This window comes from Leptonychotes weddellii, chromosome 5 (genome assembly GCF_054177405.1).
Source record: "Leptonychotes weddellii isolate Sample4059 chromosome 5, ASM5417740v2, whole genome shotgun sequence".
NCBI lineage: Eukaryota > Metazoa > Chordata > Mammalia > Carnivora > Phocidae > Leptonychotes > Leptonychotes weddellii.
In genome coordinates, this window is record NC_138373.1 from 23,477,917 (window position 1) to 23,500,379 (window position 22,463).

At 47.5% G+C, this 22,463-nt stretch overlaps 1 long non-coding RNA gene across 1 annotated transcript in view; it reads right to left on the reverse strand.

The window, feature by feature from the left end:
- Positions 1-7,049: 7,049 nt before the first annotated feature.
- The window catches only part of LOC145721574 (uncharacterized), a 424,011-nt gene continuing 408,597 nt past the window's right edge, over positions 7,050-22,463 (reverse strand). The window contains exon 4 of the long non-coding RNA XR_014145330.1: positions 7,050-12,590. This is a non-coding gene — a long non-coding RNA (uncharacterized LOC145721574). The remainder of the gene's footprint in view (positions 12,591-22,463) is intronic.

The window sequence follows — 22,463 nt, forward strand, 5'->3', positions numbered from 1 at the left end:
GTGGGGATAAGGAGACCATGAACAGGGATGCCTCCAAGGGCCTCCTGCCTCCTACTTGGGCCTGTCTCTTTCCCCCCATTGGACAACTCCATCCCCTTTGCTTCCTACACCTTTACCCTTGGACCTTTCAGATGCTCCATACTTCCTAGGGACCTCTTCCACAGGAGATTTTCACATGTGGTCTTTTGTTTCTGGACCATTCATACCCCCTCGTTAGTATCTCCGTGAGCCTTGAACTCGAAGATCTTGTAGGAAGGCCTACTCTGACACCCATCCCGGGCAGATACCCCTGCCACTTCCTCTTAGAGGACCACCTATCTCTTCTCCCTAACTCTCCCCATTTGTAAGGATACACATATGTGCATATGCGTGTATGTGATTATCTGCTTAATGTCCTTGTTTTCCCCAAGACCATAAGCTCCCCCGGGTGAAATCTCTGTCTCTATTCACAATCCTAGCCCCAGGGCTTCACAAGGCCTGGCACCTCATAGGTGCTCAATAGATATTTGCTGGATGACAGAATTAGTGTCTCACTTGGGTTGAAGATCACAAAGGCACATAACTCTTAAGAGTTCAGGCTCTGCGGTCAGGCTCTTGAGATCACCAGCTCTGACCTTGGGAAGGTCACTTACACCTGTGAGTCTCAGTCTCTTCACCTGTGAAATGGGGATAATAGTGCCACTCACTTCCCAGGGATGCTGTAAGGATCACGTGAGCTATTACCTATAAGGCACTGAGAACAGGGCCAGGCACACGGTCAGCACAGAATAAAAGGGGAGCTGGGCTTACTCTTACCAGGGCCCCTTCAGCTACCGCTGCTAATGGTGATAGAACTAATCTTGTGTTACCAAAGGACTGATGTTCCACTGTGGGGTTTGGATTTCTCAGGGGAATGTGTTCCCTCACGTCCCCAAGCCAAACCAAAACAAGAATGAGATTAACTATAGAAATTCTGGCAGAATGAAGAGCTGGGTTTTCCCTGGCTTTGCAGCCCCCTGCAGCCTCTGGGTCCATGGACCGCCTGTGTTCACAGAAACATCACCAGGTCTAGGGGCTCCTCACACGCAGTACTTCTCAGGGCTTAATGCACTCAAGCATCACCGAGGGGGAAGGGGGGGTGGGAATCTTTGGAAAGTGCAGATTCTGATTCAGCCGGGCTGGGCAGGGGCCTGAGATTCTGCATTTCTAACCAGCTCCCAGGGGGTGCAGATGCTGCTGGCGGGGAGACCGTGCTTCGAGTGGCCAGACTGAGGCACTTTGGGAAGCAGCCCCCGGGGTTCCCGGGGAGCTCGCTGGCTCCAGCGCCCTGCACAGTGGAGAGAGTGGGTGATTGAGAAGAAAAGCAAACAACCTGAAATGGAAATAAATACTGTGCCACAATCTCATTAATGTCTAAAATTAGATTAACATAATTAAAAATTTAAAAGCTAGATTAAAGTGTGTCAGTCTGAAATCGAGTGCTGAATTATGCTGTGGCTCTCTTTGCTTTTTCCGGAACGGTTTGTGCTAATGGGTATTTCAGACTACTGGGTTACATGTTGTTTTTTGTGATTTTTAATTATCACCAAACACCTCCAAATTGGCCCTCTTTTCAGTATGACTTTTCCAGGACATGGCTGCCCCGCTCTCTGAAAATGTTCAAGCATGTGGAGCTCCTGGCCCTGTCCTCCCACTGACATCTAGGTCCATTGGGATGAAAAGAGAGGCTTCCTCACTCTACAAACTATAGGTGTGCCTCGAATATGCGTCATCCCAGTCATGGTGACTGACATAAATATTAATGAGATTCCCATCTTGTAAGTAAAGAAATAGAGGCTCAGAGAGGGAACGTAAGCTGCTGGGGGTCACACAGCTAATCAGTGGGAGAGCTGGGAGGCTAACACAGTTCTGTCCGACTTTCAGATGTCCATATTCTTTTCCCGGCCTCCCTGAAGAAGAAAGCATCACGGGGCTCCAGGAATGGGGGTGTATGTGTGTATATGCATGCCACATGGACGCACGCATGTGCAGGCAGAGGAGGGAGGAGGCACAGAGAGAAAGCCAGACAGAACAATCATCCACTTGTGAAATGTCTGTCTCTTTGTTTTTGCTTAAGTTGCCATTGCCAATGGATATAATTTACTATATGTTTTAACAGAATTGGACTGAGTGATCTGTTCCTTCAGCAGAGTCATGAAGCACTTAGTAGCTGAGGCTCTAATTCTGGTCCTGGAGTCATTAAGTCTGTTCTCCTCCAACAGGAGATTAAGATCCCAAGGGTGAATATTATCTTGGTGACCTCCCTGACTGCCATGGCTTTCACCCTGGGGCTGAGGTCATCCTTTATCTCTGCCCGGGTAGGTGGACAGTGAAGGCAGAGTGCCGTGGGGGCTCCGTGCAGCTAGGACTGGGTCACGTGGCCATTCCTCAGTGGCATGCCTCTTGTATTTCTGCCAAGCTTCTCTCCTGAGTCCTCTGAGACTCACAGTTTTCCCAAAACATCTCCCTATAAACCCGATTTCCTTCAGTGAAGCCAGCTATTTCCAGGGAGTCCTGGGAGAGAATTCTGTCTAACTTGGAGTTAGATTGGAAGGACGCTGATGGAGGGAAAGGCTGGGACAGTAGCTTTCAACTAAGATACCATTTTCGCCCAGCTATAGAAGCCTGTTCATTCACTTCAGAAACAAGGACCTGCTCATGTACCACCCAGACTTCTCGATGCCAAGCCTACCACTGTGAACAAAGCTTGGGTTCTAGAAGGTGCAACATTAAAAATGCAGCTAAATCGTAAAATGGTTCAGAATCTGTGGAAAACGGTTGGGTTCTTCAGCAGGTTAAACATAGAATTACCCTATGACCCAGCAGTGGCCCTTCCCAAAGGACTGAAAATAGATATTCAAACAAATGTCCATCGCAGCATCATCCACCATAACTCAAGAGGTGGAAACAACTCAAAAGTTCATCAGAATGAGGTGTAAACATACAATGGAATATTATTTGGCCATAAAAGGGAATACGGTTCTGATACATGCTACAATGTGGATGAACTTGGCAAACACGGTGGTCACAAAGTGTATGGTGTCATTTACAAGAAATATCCAGAATAGGTGAATCCATAGCAACAGAAAGCAGATTAGTGGTTCGTGAGATTAGTGGTTAGTGAGTTAGAGAAATGGGAGTGGCTGCTTAATGGGAAAGGGGTTTTCTCTGGGAGTGATGAAAGTGCTTTGGAACTAGATGGAGGTGAAGTTGTGCAACACTGCGAATGTGCTAAATGTCACTGAATTTTACACTTAAAGTAGTAAATTTTATGTTAGGTGAATTTCACCTGAATTTACACCTTGATGGGTAGCTGGAAGGAAAAGTGAGACCCTGATGCCATTAGGTTAACGGTTCTCTAGAATTTCCCCTAGTGTGGGCTGGAAAACAGAGAGAAGAGATGGGAGAGTAGGTGAAAGCCGTCAGTGAGACAGCGCAGTGTGGATGCCTGAGGACCACTGGCCAGAGAAGAACTTTGTCGAATGAACTGGTTTGTCGAATCATCTGGTTTAATGCCTTGTGAAAAGACAAGGAAACTGAGTCCCAGGGCAGCAAAACATTTGCAAATGACAATAACTGGCAAAACCAAAAATCAAATGTACTTTTCTCTTGCTATGGAACGTTTTCAAGAGTTTATTTGAAGAGAAAAATAAATACTCAAGCTGCACTCCCTGCAAGTTTACACTCACATCAAAAGAAGAGAGGACAACCATCCATCCTTCCAACCATCCATCCATCCAACCATCCATTCATCCATCCATTTTCCCATCGTTCCTTTCATCCATCTATCCACTCATCCACCCAACAATCCATCCACCCATTTTACCATACTTCCTTCCTTTCATCCATCCATCCACCCAACAATCCATCCACCCATCTATCTATCCAACCATCCATCCATCCATCCACCTACCCATCACCCACCCACTCTCATACCCATCCATCCATGTCATCGTTTAGCAAGTCTTATAGTAAATATACTATATAAGCTGAGGTTGGGGTTGTCAAAGCAGTCCTGCAGGGCTTTATTGGCCATGACAAGGAATTTGAATTTTATTCTAAGAGTAATTGGAACCCATGTAAGCGTTTTAAGCCAGGGGTGACCTAATATGATTTAAATTATAGTGATTGGTTTGTGGATGATGGGCTGCAGGAGGCAAAAGTACTGGGCCCAGGCACAATGGGATGGACAGAAGGAAGTCAGCAATTGTGCCTGGGGATAGGACACCCAGTCACAATTGCTGGCTTCCTTCTGTCCATCCCACTTAATGAGCTTAATGAGGCAGAGGCATCAAGGAAGGCTTCTTGGAGGAACTGGCGTTTAAGCCAAGGACCTAAAGATGACTGGCACTCAGACGGGGAGGGGATTCTTGGCAAGAAAACAGCATGAGCAAAGACACTGAGGCACAGCACAACCTGGTTTTATGTGAGAAGCCACATGTGATCCCTTCAGGAATGAGGCAGAATATTACCACATAGGAATGTGTAAGTGATGTGTATGTGTGTGGGGGGGGGGTGGGGGGGGTAGAAGCTGACCAGTATGGGTGGGAAAGGAGAGTGGAAATATTGCCAGGATCTGGGTTATGACAGACCTTATATGGACACTCTGATGGTACTGGGGAGCCACTGATTTTATAAAAGGGAGAGAGTATAAATCCTCTCTCTTCAACTCTTCTCTCAGTACAGAGCCATCGTCTGAGCACGTCTTTTGATGTGAGAAAGGGGATGTCTGAAGGCTGAGACCTGAGGAAGCAAATTTTCTATGCTATTTGTTGGCATAAGGTGTATGTGTGGGGAGCCTATTTCCAGGGGCAATTATTTCTCTTGTATAAAATAGTCTTTCTCCCTATTATACTAACCATCTGTTTTGAAAATTTAGAAATTATGGAGGAGAAGGAGCAATACTGTGTACCTGCCATCCCATCACCTGATGAGGACTCTGGTCGTAGGTTATTGTTTATCCTCCCTGTTCTTTACAATTACCTAATCATGACTTCTGTGCAAGTGAGATCATACTCTGCACCCTGATTTTTATTTTTTAATTTTTTTTTTAAAGATTTATTTATTTATTTGAGAGAGCGAGAATGAGAGAGAGAGAGTACATGAGAGGGGGGAGGGTTAGAGGGAGAAGCAGGCTCCTTGCTGAGCAGGGAGCCCAATGCGGGACTCGATCCAGGGACTCCAGGATCATGACCTGAGCCGAAGGCAGCCGCTCAACCAACTGAGCCACCCAGGCGCCCCTGCACCCTGATTTATTAGCTGCTTCTCCACCTATCAATCTAGCAGCTTCTGCATTCATTCCCTTGGGCTGCGGAAACAACCTTGGGTGGCTTATAACAACAGAAATGTCCTGTCTTAGTCTGGAGGCTGCATGTCCAAAGTCAAGGTGCCTGCAGGACCACGACCCCTCCGCAATCTGTAGGGGAGTCCTTCCGTGCCTCTCCCAGCTCCTGGTGGCTGCTGGCAATCCGGGACGTTCCTCTGTCCGCAGCTGCCTCGCTCCAATCTCTGCCTTTACCATACAAGACGTCCCCCCTGAGTGTCTCTGTCATCACCTGGCCATCTTCTGGTAAGGACATCAGTCAGATTGGATTAGGGGCCCCTGACTCCAGTAGGACCCCTCTTAACTAATTACATCTGCAAGGACCCTATTTCCAAATAAGGACATACTCTAAGATACTGAGAATTATGACTTCAATGTATCTTTTTACTCTCTTTTGGGGGGGCAGGAGCTGGGGCGGGGGTGCACAGCCCATAATAGCTTCCCTGGCCATTAAGGACTGTTTCACAAAATGAGTTTTCAATGGCTACAAAAGATTCTATATTATGGACCTACAAAATATTCAGGGATCAGTCCGCCTTCACACTGAATATGCAACCTGTGTGACCTCTCCTTGTCCCGCCCTGTGCAGAGACAATGGCCATCACCTTGACAACAATGAAGATCGGAACTCCTCAAAACTTCCCCTCCCCCCCCATTCCTATTGACAAAGAAGGACGGCGGACTTAGGTTCTGAAAAAAAAACAAAAACAAAAAAACCCTCTTAAATACAAGGGCAAGAACAAAAAAGGGAGACTTCGAACAACCAGAACAGTCAATTGATCAGAATTTCCCTCCGTGGCATTTCCAGTTAATCCAGATGTGACCACATTCTGGCTCGCGCCCAAATCTAAGCCGTGATTCATCAGCTACTCAGCTGAATCCAACAAACGTTTTATTCAACCTGCTTTATGAGCGTAGGCGAAAATTTTCCAGCCCCAGTTTCTTAGGATGTCACCAATTATCTCAGAGGATGTTGCAACAGACTAGAAAGAAAGTTTGTTTATTTACTGGTTGGTTTGTTTTAAATCATAGAACCTCCCTTTTCCAAGCTGGGGAGCTTCAGAAGCAGGTCTTGACAAACCCTTGGAGCAATAGTACTTTCATATTGCCTGTTAGGATTGTAGAGGGGTTTTCATTTACATTCTCACGTTTGATTCTCCAGACAACCCAGCCTAACAGAGCAGGACCGTGGTTACTTGAGGCTCCCAAGTGTCTTGACTTGCCCAAACCCACTTAGCTTATAACCACCACCCCTGTGGGGAGCTTAGCACTGGAGACACAATCTCACTTAATCTTCCTCCCAAACATAGGATTAAACTGCCATACCCTTCCCTCTTCTAGAACAAACGAGATCTTAGAAAGCATGCTGGCTTGCCCAAGATCACACAACTAGTAACCCCAGAAGCTGGTTCTTGAAGCCAGGCTGCCAGACTCCCCAGGGACACAGTTGTGACCTCTAAACTGCCCTGTGCAGGGTTAAGACGGGCTTCAGATGTCCTTGCTGGCTCGTGATTCTTTTATCCCCATGACCTCATTTAGTGGCAGTTCATCTCCATTTTATTTATTATTTATTTATTTATTTATTTTTTTTTTTTAAGATTTTATTTATTTGAGACAGAGAGAATGAGAGAGAGAGAGAGCACATGAGAGGGGGGAGGGTCAGAGGGAGAAGCAGGCTCCCCGCCGAGCAGGGAGCCCGACGCGGGACTCGATCCTGGGACCCAGGATCATGACCTGAGCCGAAGGCAGTCGCTCAACCAACTGAGCCACCCAGGCGCCCAGTTCATCTCCATTTTAAAATGGACGAGATAATACATGCCTCTGGGAGCACTGTCCCCTGTTCCATTGCTTATGACACACAAGGACTTTTGGTGGAGGGCATGTTGGGTGTCACTGATGCTGAAAATGGCGGTATTATTTAAAGATTTTCCAGATAGAGGGGGCGAGTGCCCTGTCACGTGATGGGAGGGAATCTGCTGGGGTTCCACAGTCCCCAAAGTGTTTATAGATAGGCTTTGGGGGGATATATGTATGAATGATCTTTCAAACATATGCATTTTTCTGGAAGTTAGTCCATATCACTCTTCATGAGAATTCCTCGTGACTCAGAAGTAAACCCAAACCAAAAACAATGTGTATTGTTTCATGTTTGTATGGCAGGCTTTCTGGAAACCACCGTGGTTTTCTACGGAGAGGTCTATTGCTTTTGAGTATTGGTATCATAGTAGACAGAGCATTTTTTAATTTACTTTTTTAAAAGATATATTTATTTATTTGAGAGAGAGACGGGGAGGGGAGAGCAGGGAGAGGGGCAGAGGGAGAGAGAGAATTTCAAGCAGACTTCATGCTGAGCATGGAGCCCGACGCAGGGCTCGATCTCCCAACCCTGAGATCATGACCTGAGCCAAAACCAAGAGTTGGACACTTAACTGACTGAGCCACCCAGGCAGGCGCCCTTAGACAGAGTATTTAAAGAGAACTCCAACCCATGTACTCACCAGGTGCTTAAGAAATACAGGGTGGGGAAGAGGATGCTTTATAGAGAGAAGCTCTGTCCACTGGTCTGAGGAGGAAATGCAGTGGTGCATCCAGAGACCTGGGACGATCATCATCCAAACATGTAGCAGCCAGGGGCTCCACGTCCATTACAAATACCTGGGACCCCTGCCCTTCTCCCCTTCCCTGCTGTAAGCACTTTGGTCCAAGCCACCAGTAGCCAAGCGTGGTCACTGGTCTCTCTGCGTGCACCATTGGTCTCTTCTCTCCACTGGTCTCACATGGATCCTGCCTTCCTCTTCCTTGAAGCCCTCTCGGGTATCCCGCTGCCCTCAGTTTCATCAAAACTCAGGGCGATGGCTGCAAAGCAGAAATGACCTCCATCACTCCATCTGGCAATTCTGCCTTCTGCCCTGGAGGACCTCGAGCTCGCTCCTTCGTCAGCCCTCTGCATTTGCTGGAAACTTCTGCCCTTAGGTCTTTGCAGGGCCACGTCCTTCTCATCAGTCAGGCCTCTGTGGATGCTGTCTCTTCAAAGAAGCCTTCATTCTAAGGTAACACAAGGTTTGTTTTTCTTCGCAGCCCTTATAACCATTAAAATTGATCTTTAGTCACTTATCATCTAGCTTACCCTGCAGGATATAAGCTCCATTGGGCAGGGTCTGAAACTCAGATCCTCAATCGATGCTTGGTGAGAAGGAAGGGATGGACAGGTGGGCAGGTGGGTGAGGTTCTCCTTCAAGCTGACGGGACCCCAGCTTCCTAGAGGGACACCTGGAGTAGACAAGTGTTGCAATGACCGCTTCCTCCAAAGCACGGGAGGCTCGTTTTCACCCCACTTAGTAGTGAATTATGTTACCTGCTGGTGAGGGCGATGCCACAAGGGCTGTAATTAGTTCCCTGATTATTCACAATTGAAGCGATCATGGCTAACGGATGGTATTCGCCACGAAAACCTGTAGGAGAGCCAGGCCATTTGGCAGCTACCACGTTCCCAAGAAAGCAGATCAATTTCCATTTGATTTGTTTAAAAATAACAAATAAACAATGTGGAGCCGCTTGCATGCAAGGTTTGGGTTCCTCCTTTTCTGAAATTTGGGGAGAGGAGGCAGCCCGAAATTGCCAGTTAGGAGAAGATAGGCAGAGCACATTCACGGCTCCATTGGATTCCCCTATAATCATAGCTAATAACTGTATTTTCGACTACTAAACAATTCTGTTATTTTAAAGCTTCTAGTTAGCGAGCTAGCTAAACGATACTCAGGGGCTAGCCATGGAGAGGACTCTGAAATGTAGCACTGAAGCCCATTTTTCCCCACTTTGTTTTCATTTTATCGCAGGCCAACAGGTGAGCCCCTGACCCTCACAGGGAGAGATACTGCACAGTGGGGTTTCGTAAGGAGCCCAGAAATGCACACCTTTCCCTGAAACACAAAAGTATCCAGGATTTCCTTTAGGATCATGAGTTTAGAAGGCTTCTCTCCCTCAATTCACCTTAATCTGGGCTCTTCCCTGACCTATACTACTCCCCTGAACATCTAAATACGTCCCTTTCCCAGCTAAATCCTTCAGTCACTTCCCCTGCCATTAGGATAGGTCTAAAGCAGTCGGGTGACCTGCACAGCTCTTCTGGCCTGCCCCCTGCCTTCTGGTCCCATCTTCCTCCCACTCCTCCACAACACTCCCCCCACCCCCGTTTCCTTCATGCCCCAATATAGTGGATTATTATCTGCATTCAGAAGAATAGTCAAAGTTCTGGACTCTGGAAGCCAGGATGCCTGGTTCTAATTCTGGCTCTGCCATATCTGAGCTGTGTGACCTTGGGCAAGTCATTTGACCTCTCGGGGCCACATGTGCAACATCTACAACATGGGGATGATAGAAGTATGCGCCTCATACGGTAGCTGAGCGTATTAAGTGCGTTAATGTTGTACCGTGATTAGAACAGTGGTTGGTGGGTTCTGTTGCTCAGAAGAGGTTACTTGTGACTAACGATCCCCTAAAGTGCTTTGTTTCCCTCTTTGCACAGGCTGTTTCCTTTGTCTGTTGTAAACATTCTTTATGCCCCAAAAACGTTCTCTCTTGTTTGACTCATCTTTCGGTTTTCGGCTTAGACATCACCTCTTCCTAGAATCCTCCCAGATCCCATATCCACGGATTAGGTGCTTTTCTCTGGATCCAGCAGTGGATCTCTTCACTTCCTCCATCACAGATGTCACCCCAGCTGTATTCTAATCGCCTGTTTATATGTCTGACTTACCAACTAGATCAGGACTCAGGACAACTGACATTTGGGGCCAGATCACTCTGTGTTGCGGGGGCCTCTCTTGTGCACTGTAGGATGTCTAGCGGTATCCCTGGCCTTGGCCCACTAGATGCTATTCCAGTTGTGACAACCAGAAATGTCCCCAGATGTTGCCAAGTGTCCCCATTGGGGACGGGAGTGAAATACATGGTCCCTGGTTGAAACCACTTCACTTGACTATAAGCTCTGGGAGGACAGGAACTGTGGCTGTCTTTCTCATCCTCAGGCGCTATACTTCCCAGCCCCAGCCCCACCTCCAGCACCTAGAAGAGCACCAAGTACTTACTTGGTCCTTAACAAACGTCTGCTGAATGGAGATGCTAAGCCCAGTAGCAAAGCATGCCTCAGGCTATAGTCAGCTGACCTTGAGTTCTCAGCCAGGGTGTGCAGAGTAACTCGCTTTGGGCCAGGAAGCAATCCCTCCTCTGTGGTTCAGAGTGGTTCTCTGCATGGGACATGGATGAGTGTGCTTGCTCCAAGCACGGTTCTGGAAGGCGGGATCAGCCTCATCCAGCACACTGTTAGAAATGCAAATTCTGTTGCTCCTCCCCAGACCCACTGAATTGGAATCTCAGGGGGTGGAGCTTTGAGATGTGTGGTTTAACCAGCTCTCTGGGGGATTCTGATTCATGCTCCAGCAGCTCTTAGCCCTGGCTGATCTCAGAATTTACCTGGAATGCCTTTGCACGATAGGATGCCTGGGATGCTAGATGCCCCCCAGCCCAACTGCATGAGCAGCTCTGATGCTGGGGCTGACCGCTGGCCATTTTCGCCTCCCTCACAGCCAGGAGGGAGACTCTTGACACCCGTGGGTTCTAACGCCCTGTGCTCCCTGTCCTGAACCTTGAGGAAATTGCATTAACTCTTTTGGTCCACCAGAGGGCCATTTGCGGCGCTGAGAAGGGACAGGGTTATCCTTCCTGGGCGTGGGGCACATGGAGTCAGGGACCACAGACACACCGACGGAAGTGTGTGTCCGAGAACGTCCTCCCAAGCTCTGTTTGGAAAAATATCCAGGGCAGAGTAAGAGGCCCCGTAAGGCACTCTGTGAGGCTTTACTCAGGCTCCTTGCAGTGACCTCAGGATTGCAAAGAGGGACCCTCCCCGGATTCTCTGTTTGACACGCTGCTTTTAAAATCCCTGTCGAGAAAACGGCTTCAGAAGGTCGCTGCAGATCAGTGTGTGCAGGAGGGGCTGTGAAGTCAGGCGCACCTGTGTGCTTCTGGGCACGCCACTTCCCTCTTCTGGCCCTCAGACCTTCCATGACAGTAACGAAACTTACTGGCTCAACTGTGGCGAGGACCCACCTAGGTGAACGGGTGAAACACGGGCGCGAGAGCAGCTGCTCAAAAACTCAGCGGGTCTCAGTGTGGCCCCAGGCTGACAAAGCGGCATCACCTGGAAACCTGTTCGAGATGCAAATTCTCAGGTCTCACCGCAGACATACTGGATCCGAAACTCTGGGGGGTAGGGCAGAGGACTTCCCCTCTGTGAGCTCCATTTTCTCATTTGTGAAACTAGAAATAATTGCAGTACCTAGATCTCAGAGCCCTGTTGCAAAGATTAAATGAGACACGCGTGGAAACTACTTAGCACAGTGTCTGTGCTCAGTAAGTAAGAGCTCAATAAACAGGAGCTACTCTTGCTATCGCAACTGTTACCACCTGCAAAGACCCCTGCCCCATGCAGACCTCGAAAAGCAGCTTTTGTTAAAACTGCACAAATAACTCTTGTTGGACTCTGCAAAATGCCAGATTTGGGCTCAGGACGCTCCCCGTGGAACACAACACACTGGACAGAAGTTACAGTGTATAGATGTGCCATGCTAATACATTAGACGGCTTTATAACTTATTCTGAGAGGGGCCATCACTCAGAGCAATACGGCTATTTACCGTAGGGTCCCATTATGGGCTGTGATCTATTTAGGTCTATCCAGCTGTCAGAAAGACTGGCTTTCCTGCCACCAATCAGGAACAAGGACATGGGCTCGAGGCAGGGGAAAACAAACAAACAAAACAGCCAACAGGACTTGAAAAATATTCCACTCATGGCTGAGGAGATGTGAAAGATGCTGAGGGAAGGAAACAGAGTCTGCTCTGAGTGGCCTTGCGGCAGCAACAGAGAAATTTCTAGATGAACCGACCGAGGGAGAGGATTGACTGATGTTTGTGGGCATCCTGATGCAGAGCTGGCAGAGGGAGCTGAATTTTTCAGGCGGGGGAAGGGAAGGAGGATTGAAATTTATCTTCATGGATTGCAGGTTTCGATAATCAGGGTGAGAAGTGCAGAATCACTCAGCTGGAGATGGTTCATCTTCAGTAAAACGGGATTTTACTTCCTTCTCGTCTCTTACAAGGGACTCTCTTGTCCAGACCTCCTCAGTCTGCTCTACTGGCTCCAAACACCTCAAGGTCCATCTTTCCCCGAGGGCTTAACCGGCCATCAGCTAAAAAGAAATCACAAAACAGTGTGCTATCTGTAGTTAGCAAGGTTTGAGAACACAAGCTCATACAACTCAGTAGTGTAAAAAAAAAAAAAAAAAGCCCAAATAACTCAATTAAAAATAGGCAAAAGACCTGAACAGACATTTTTCCAAAAAAGATATTCAAATGGCCAACAGATACAAGAAAAGCAACACAACATCACTCATCATCAGGGAAATGCAAATCAAAACCACAGCGAGTAATCACCTCATACAGGTTAGGATGACAATTATCAAAAAGACAAGAGATAACAAGTGCGGGCAAGAAGATGGAGAAAGAGGAGCCCTTGTGCATTGCTGGTGGGAATGCAAGCTGGTGCGTCCAGTGTGGAAGATTGTATGGAGGGTCCTCACAAAAATAAAAATGGGGGGCGCCTGGGTGGCTCAGTTGGTTAAGCCACTGCCTTCGGCTCAGGTCATGATCCTGGAGTCCCGGGATCGAGTCCCGCATCGGGCTCCCTGCTCGGCGGGGAGTCTGCTTCTCCCTCTGACCCTCCCCCATCTCTGCTCTCTCTCTCTAATAAATAAATAAAATCTTTACAAAAAATAAAAATAAAAATAAAAAAAAAATAAAAATGGAGCTACTATAGGATCCAGCAATTGCACTTCTGGGTAAATAACCAAAGGAAATGAAATCACTACCTCAAAGAGATATCTGCACCCCCATATTCACTGGGGCATTATTCATAAGAGCCAAGACCTGCAAACAACCTGAGCGTCCACGGATGGATGACTGGATAAAGAAGATGGGGCATATATCCACAATGGAATACCACTCAGCCATAAAACAGAAAGAAATTCTGTTATTTGTAACAAAGACATGGATGAATCTTCAGGGCAGTGGGCTAAGAGGAATAAATCAGACAGAGAAAGACAAATACTGTATGATCTCACCTATAGGTGGAATTTGAAATAACTGGACTCCTAGAAACAGAAGAGATTGGTGGTTGCCAGAGGTGGTGGGTGGGGAAATGGGTGAGAGGGGTTAAAAGATACAATCTTCCATTTATAAATAAATGAGTCCTGGGGATGTCAGGTACAGCATGGTGACTATAGTTAGTAATATTGTATTACATATTTTAAAGTTGCTAAGAGAGTAAATCTTAAAAGTTCTCATCATCCACACACACAACTGTAACTGTGTGAGGTGATGGACGCACTTACTGTGATGTTTCACAATATATACATATATCAAATCATCACATTATACACCTTAAGCTTATTCAATGTTACATGTCAATTATATCTCAATAAAGCTGGGAAAAAAATAGAATTCTAGGAGAGTATGTGATGCATGCATAGAAGATGCATGCTGAAGTATTAGAGATAAAGAATCATGAAATATGCAATTTACTTTCAAATAGTTTAGGAAAACGTGTGTGCTTGCGTGTGTGTGCTCGTGCGTGTGTGTGTGCATATGTGTGTATGTGTGTGTGTAGAGAGAGAAAGTGAGAAAGAGCAGAATTGCACAGTGACAATGATTTTGGATCTAAGGTGGAAGATAAGAAGGTGGTCCCTACTATTCTCTCAGCCTTCTGCCGAGCCTGTCTTCCTGGGTTCAAATCTCCACTCTTGCACTTACTCGCTGGGCAATGACATTGGGCAAATTACACAAACCCTCTGGGCCTCAATATCACCATCTTAAGCATTATTATAGTTCTTACCTCCCAGGGTTTTTGTGAGGATGAAACAAGTTAATGTGCTTGTAAGCATTCCTTGAATGATGTAAATATTAGCCCTATTTAATTGTGATAGAAAGATAGGTAGATGGATGGATGGATACATACATGCATACCTGGATAAAAGTTATTAAAATAAACACATAAATTATATAACGCCCACACCTGGATTCCAGCACGCAAACACAGGTGGAAGATTTTGTTTTCCCCCAGAAGTGTGCCTTGCGCCTTGCGGGAACAGGGGTGCGGGACGGCAGTGACTGAGACCTAGGGCAGTCGCCTGGTGCCCAGAGCAGAGGTACCCTCCACCTCCCTTCTGTCTGCTCATTTCTGCTCCCTCCAAAGTCAATTTCAGGGCAATCTCACTATAAGTGGTGCCCTTGTGGATACGGGAGTCTGTTCGGCCAAGGATGGAGCCTCTCTCATGGTACTGCATGTACAATAGGGCCCGGCACCTGGATTGCATGTTAAACACATCCTGCACCATTAGGCAGTGCTCATCACTCAGCGGATTGACTGCCGAGTTGCAGGGTCCTCCCGGCCCGGAGCCAAGCTCAGCCGGTCCATCCGGCCTGGGCATCCTGCCAAGAACCTCCAGCTGAGAAGCGGGCACTCTTAGGTCACCACACACCACTGGGGTGACCCAATGAGGAGAAACCAGCCTGGTGGCCACAGCAGGCCCTCTGTGAATCCTGATGAGAGAGCCAAGCCCTGAGGGACCTTCTAGCCAAGCTCCTTGGGAGCAAACTTGGCTTGTAGCAAGAATAAACGCTTTCTTTGGAACAATATCTCTCTCCCCCTTGCTCAAACACTGCAGCCATTCTAATCTGATCTTCCTTCTGATCCTCCAACACACCTGGAGCTTTCCTGACTTAGGATCTTGACTCGAGCAAATCCTCTATGGAATATTCTCTCGTCCCCTGGTCCTGACTCACCGTATGGGTCACCTCCTTAGAGAAGGCTTCCTGGATCACACAATATCAAAAGGTTGCCTTTTGATTATCCTTTATCTGGAAACTGTTTTTCCCTCTCTCTGTGCCTTATCTTCCCCATTTGCAAATAAGGGAACAATGGTAGTGGATATTCTCTATTTGTTCTCCTTTCCTACCTTCCTCTAGGCTGCATTGGGCTGATCAATGGTTTTCTCACATCCTCTGGCTGGATTCAGCCAATGAGAGATCAGGCCATTTATTCACCCAGCTCACTGCCTCGTGGGTGGTGGCTCCATCCCTCTTCCTTGGGCTCCGGATTAGGACCTCAGAGTCCTAACTTCTAGGAGCGCTCCCCACTCCCCACATTGTGCTCCTTCAGCACCAATGGTGTTTGCAGTCCCCCAATGTTGCTGACCTCAGGTGCCTCCCATCCCCTGCTGGTAGCCCTGCCCGCACCTTGTAAATATCCCCTTACTGAGCTGGACTCAATTTCCCCTTGGAGTGTGCCATTGGCTTCCTGCCAGGATTCCGACCCACACAATAATAGTATCAATTTCACAAGGTTGTTGTGAGAATTAAATCAGTTTCAGTGCAGGACACCCAGGAAGTACTAAGATTATTATGTGTTCATCTTATTAGTTATTATTTTCCTTTCATCACATTTTGCACTTACTTGTGTGCTATTCACTACCTGTCTCTGTAGGTACTCTACAGTTGTGTTTTTTTTTAAGATTTTATTTATTTATTTGACAGAGAGAGAGACAGCGAGAGAGGGAACACAAGCAGGGGGAGTGGGAGGGGGAGAAGCAGGCTTCCCGCAGAGCAGGGAGCCCGATGCGGGGCTTGATCCCAGGACCCTGGGATCATGACCTGAGCTGAAGGCAGATGCTTAACAGTCAACTGAGCCACCCAGGCGCCCTGGTACTCTACAGTTTGCATGGAGATGAAGTCCGTGCCTGTGTCTGTTTGTTTGGTCTTTGATGACCTCGTGCCTGGTGTGCAGTGGGCCTCAAAAAAAAGCCTGGGGGTGCCTGGGTGGCTCAGTCGTTAGGCATCATTATTTGATCTCATCAAAGCATCAAACCAAAGCATCATTATTTGATCTCATACTACCTGGCTTTCTGCTTCCTAGTTCTGTACTTACTTCTCTGTGTATTTATGTTTCTTCAACGTCTGTCTCCACCAACAGAATTTAAGCTCCATTGGAGCAGACGCCGTGTTGGACTTCAATGCCTCTCTATCCAATCACAATATATGCCTATTTTCCCAAAGTGAAGATCTGAGCACTTTAACCCATTCTCAAAACTACTTAAGATAATAAATGTTAACCAGTGTTATCATCATGCCTTCTCATGGCCTATAGTTAAATCTCATATCCTTATTCTGGCGCTCAAGATCATCTTTAATGCACCCTTTGCCTCATTCATTCAAAATACGTGCATGGAGCACCTGCTACGTTCCAGGCACTATTCTAGGACAAAGCACCTTTCCTCCTTTGTCTTCCTCCCACTGGGGGCCAAGTCATCCTCTGTCCAAAACATCCTCTCCACTCTCGCTACACGAGCTCTCGCAACCACAAATGGAATACCATTCTTTCCATATTTTTGCTTAAACTCTTTCTATTGCCTACAACACCTTCCCATTCTCTGTCCACCCAATAACTCCTTAACCATCAGTTAAATCCCACCCTCCACCTTTTATTCCAAAACATGCATTAAGCCCCTTCTAAGTGTCCCGCTGTCTCTTGCATCCTATTGGAGACACCATAGGGACATGGAGCGTGTGTGACTCTTCATCACATGTATTTGATGCTCTGTGTAGTTGGTGCACATGATCTGCTCAATTGTGGGAAGGAAAAGAGAGCCCGACTAGAAATTACAGCCTCTTTTTGCCTCCAAAGGCTTAAAACACCTGAGCCAAGAGTCTCTGAACACTTTTGATCATGGACGCCTCCTTTAAAAAAAAGGCAAATGGGCACCCCATTATGTAAATAATTATATATAAATTCTTTGTTGAACTGTATACTCTCCTAATGACAATGCACATGCAAAAAAAAAGGGCCATTGAAAATCATGAGATAAAAATGTGAAATGCACAGAAATTCTAATGTTTTCCTCCTGCACCCCAGCAGATCATGTAACCTATCCCTGTTTTAGACCGTCTTGGCCTAACCTCAAAGGACAACTGGCTCGTTCTAGGTCACATAGAATGGGGTAGGAGTATCTGCTGGGGAAAGGCAAGGAATTTGGGCTACAGTGAGAGAGATATTTGTCTTGCCGCTTCTATGTTTGTTGCTTCCCATGATCCTGGCGTGTCTGTTCTCTGGGTTCCTCGAATCTTGCTTCGGCCAGAGCAGGGGACCCGGCAAGCCAAAGGATTATTTTTCCTCCTCCTCCTTGCCTTACCCATACCCTGGGGTTAAGCAGCAGCAGGCTGCAGAGCTGGTCCAAATTTGAGAGCTGGCCAGGAAGGTGCCTGGCTCTTACCTTGCTGGGGTTTCTCGTTGCAGATGAAGCAGCAACTTTTACTTCTCAAGGTGGGTGGGGGATTTCTGTGAATGTCTCATGCTTTGGAAAAAGCAAGCCTGCCAGGAGACGTGCCCAGATATCGCTTCCTTTGCCGTGTCACCACAATTTTCAAAGAGCCACGCCATCTCCTTGCCCATCCCACTCACTCCTCCAGCCAAATGAGATCCAGCTTTTTGCCCGGCCTTCCCTGTCCCCCAGTAACCCCCGCTCCCCCACTACCTGCCAGCTCTGCAGTGAGCAGCCCCTCTGGCAACAGCCCAGCCTGTGTCTCTGAGCTGACACCCCAAACCTGGCCATGCTCATTATTCAAACCCAGGCTCTCAGCAAACCCTTTGCCCGGTGTCTTTCTTGCAGTGGCCTGGTGTTTGGGAATAAAGCCACCAGATGCCCCTCTAAGTGAACCTGCTTTCTTCCTGGCCTTGGCCTTGCATGCCAGTTTGGGAGAACAGCCACCCCAGTTCACCTGGGCCTGTCCCAGTTTTAACCCTGAACATCTCATATCCCGAAACCCCCTCACTCCAAAAAGGACCAACTATGAAATGTGCAGGGCCCAGGGCAAAACGAAAGCGCAGGAGTTGCTCAAAAATTTATCGCATTTCAAGATGGTGACGACAGAGCTTTAAGCCACATGTGGTGTCCTGATCGTGGGGTCCTTGTGTGACTGTAGGCGCCGCACGCTCATGAAGCCAGCCCTGCTCCCAGGCAAACCACCACTGTTACCCTACTCCGAATACATAGATCCAGTACAGAAAATGTGTGGTTACCTCCTCAAGGTTGTTAGTTTCTCGGAACAACATGTGCTGCCGAGACAATAGAACTTGCCCCGACCCTTCCTTCCACTCATCCTCGCACCTATTCCCGAGCTTTCTGAAACACAGAATCACGCCACTCCCCGACTTAGAGCCCTTCGACGCCCTCCTGGCTGTCCACAGTATTCTCAAATGCGAGTGATAACAGTAACACAAAAATTGCAAGCTGCTCGTATTGACTTAAGTGATCTTTGCTATCCTGTTGCTTAAATATGTCCCAACATAAAACTCGGCATCAACTTCGTATGCTCGTAGCTCTTATCCAATCATGAAGCCAAGTTTATCAATTAAAAAAAAAGGTAAGCCTACAGAACCAGTAGAATTCAAATTAACAACATTAATTTAATGGGATGAGGTTGCTTTGCCAAAACTAAAGTGCCCCTGGGCAGAGAGGCCATGGTGCCATGTTGGCTGCTACGATGTAGGTCGGCTCTTTCTCATGGGGGTTCTCCTTTGTGCGCTGGTCCCGGGACGGCTCAGTGCTCGGGGGCCTTTCCTTGGTTTGAACACGTTGGGATGCCTTTGTTCCAATACCACACTCTGACACTACGCGAACCTCACGTGCAATAAAGATGAGTTCCACCTCTGCTCTTTTCCCATTAACCCATGACAGTGAAAGGCATGGTAATTAGCGCTGGCAAGCTCATAAATATTAATGCAGGCATGTGCACCGTAATTCCATCGCAGTGCCAGGTTATAAGTGGGCCACCCAAATGACCTAAAAAATGCCTATGCTAATTTTAAAACTATCACTGAAATATAAATAACAATTATCAGCATTGTTTGAGCAACTACTATGTGCCAAGCACCATTCTAAGTTCTTGCCATATAATAATTTACTTAGTCCTCACAACACCATAGGGCAGGCACTATTATTAGTCCCATGTTACAGATGAGAAGCCTGAGGCTCAAAGAGGTGACATCAACTTGTCATGAGTTATCCCACCAGAAGATTTCTACGAAAAATCTTTGAAGTGAACTCCCGGACTGCTGATTGGGCATAAAGGACCTTGAGAGGTTCTTGGCTCTCATCTGACATCGCAGAATGAAGTTCAAACTACTGAGTTTGCCAGCCTGTTGACCACCCCCTCTTCGTGGCACGCTGCTCCCCATCTCAGCACACATCTTCAGTGCTGCTAATGAAAGCCCGAGAGGGCATCAAGCTCTGTCACAGTTCTCTGTTCCCTATGCTTCAAAGTCTTCTCTCTGCCTGGGATGTTCTTGTCCTTCTCCACCTGGCGGCCTCTGTGTTCTGCAAGATGATCAGCATCCCTTCTCCGGGATGCTCTTTCCAAAGAAGGCGAGGCTGACGCTTCCCCTTTGGGCTCCCACAGTACCAAGGCTCCACCTTCTTTGCCCAAAGACACCATTGACCTCCTCATAGCCCCTGCCCTGGCAGTTCTCAGAGCTAAGCCAGCCAGACCCTCGTCCTCTGGAGATTTTAAACTAAGATGCCCTGGAGCCTAGGAATTTGAAGTCAGAAGTTGTGCTATGCTAACATTTGGCATGTATTTATTTAGTGCTTACTTTGTGCCAGGCCCTGTGCGAAGGACTTTGCCTATTTCACTCTATTTCAAGCTGACAGCAATCCTACAAGGTGGGTACCACTGTCTCCCTATTTTACAGACAGGGAAGTTGGTGCACAGAGAGAACAACGAATCCCCTGCCATCATACTGACGATGGCAGCACCAGCAGGGGATCTAGAGTCCGCGCTTTGAGCCTTGATGCCACACTCTCTTTCTACTTCAGGGGAGCCAAGATCGGGGCTGGCATCATGATAAAAAGCATGGGCAAGCTGAAAGTGTATCAGCGACTAGGTGAACAAAAAAAGGAGATGCTGGTTCGTAGTGAGGAGACAGGAGCAAAGATAGGACAAAACTCAAGCCCATGGAGAGAGGCAGAGAGATCCTTCTGTACTCAACTGCTGAGGTCCCGGCCACTGGTCGTGGTGACCTGTTGGACACCTTGTCTTGGAGTCCAAGGGCTTCCCATGTACCTTTTCCATTGCCTTTTGTTTTTTAAGATTTTATTTATTTATTTGAGAGAGAAAGAGCGAGAGAGAATGAGCACAAGCAGAGGGAGCAGCAGAAGGAGAGGGGGAAGCAGGCTCTCCACTGAGCAGGGAGCCTGACGCAGGGCTCGGTCCCAGGACCCTGGGATCATGACCTGAGCCGAAGGCAGACGCCTAACCGAATAGCTACCCAGGTGGCCCCCCACTGCCTTTTTTTTTTTTTAAACCCAACTTAAATTGAGTGAGTTTCTTTTCTTTGCACCAATACTAAAAAACACAAAGACACTGGAAATCCACCAGCCCCATGGACTCTAAGACCTTTAAAGCCAATATGCCTTTTTGCTGCTCCTAAAAGGAAGCTTACCTGTTGGTTTGGTATGCAAGATTTGGATCACACTTAAACTAATTTTTTTGGCTTAAGTACATCCATGCAATTGTATTTAGGACATACTTATACTAAAAATTTGTTTGTGGTTTCTCTGAAGTTCAGACTCACCTGGGTGCTCTGTATTTTATCTGGCACCCCTAACTTGGGATTGTGTGAGAACTGCAGGCTCTCAGGCCACCCCAGACCCACTAAATCAGAATCTGCATTTTAAAAGATGATTAGCATGCGTATTAAAGTTTAACAAGTGCAGCTAAAAGATGAATCAAAGGCAGTGCAAAGATAGTATAGCAGCTCCTTGGTCATTAGGGACGCAAATTCTTCCTATCCTTTTCTCTCTCCAACATGGTTATCTCCTGGGTCACTTCATGGTCCAAGAGAGCTTCTTGGGGTTTTCTCTATAAGTCTGGCCTCCAGACGGAAACAAGGAGAAAAGATCAAGAGCCATTTCCCAGAAATTCCACCCAATGGCCTCCCCACTGACTGCTCCCACCTGCGAGGGAAGCTGGGACATGGAGTTTTTCATTTGGGCCCGGGGTACTTCTGTGACTTAGGTGGGCATGTGTGCATAGCAGGGCTTGTTATTCACCAAGTAGTGGAGGTTGACCAGGAGGCCCCGACCACGGCAAAGGAGCAGGGAAGGGCAACAAGACCCCTGACATAAGATTACTTAAAAGAAAAGGGGAGGGGCGCCTGGGTGGCTCAGTCGGTTGGGCGACTGCCTTCGGCTCAGGTCATGATCCCACAGTCCTGGGATCGAGCCCCGCATCGGGCTCCCTGCTCGGCGGGAAGCCCGCTTCTCCCTCTGACCCTCTCCCCTCTCATGCTCTCTCTCACTCAAATAAATAAATAAAATTAAAAATAAAAAAGAAAGGGGGAGGTCCTAGCTGTGTTCTAGACCTGGGCTAATTACAGTGCTCAGTTCAACAGTAGGGTCCGTGTTGGGCATAGTCTTAGCTGATGCAGGAAGCTCCCACAGACCCAGACACCTTAACACCATGCTCAGAGCCGTGGCTGATAGTGCAAGAGTGTTAGAGTTGTAAAGTTACAAAACTGAGCATGAAACGCTCTTGGCTGTGCTGAACCCCAAAGAAGTGGATGGTGGACCCTCGAGGAACCACTGCTGCTGGCCGCTGTTGGGATTTAGGCTACCAAGTGGAGCGTCTCGTAACTGTGCAGGACCAGTCCTCAACAGCGACATCATGTGACTGCGAGAATCAACAACAGTGATGGGCTGAACAACGGCGGAAGGTTGTAAACGGAGTACTTACCGTCTCACTGGTAAAGATGGGAAAGATGTGCCAGTGTAGTTCCACTGGACACACAAACGTGACGTGAACATTTGCACCGTGAGACTGAGGAGTAGAGAGAACCACTGTGGTATTGGGGTGGTTAAGGGCGATAGGGTGGTTAAGGGCGATATTTTGGGTGAGGACAACTTTTTGTTGCCCGTCCAATCTCACCCCTCCTGTTGGGGTAGGCCAAACCCAGA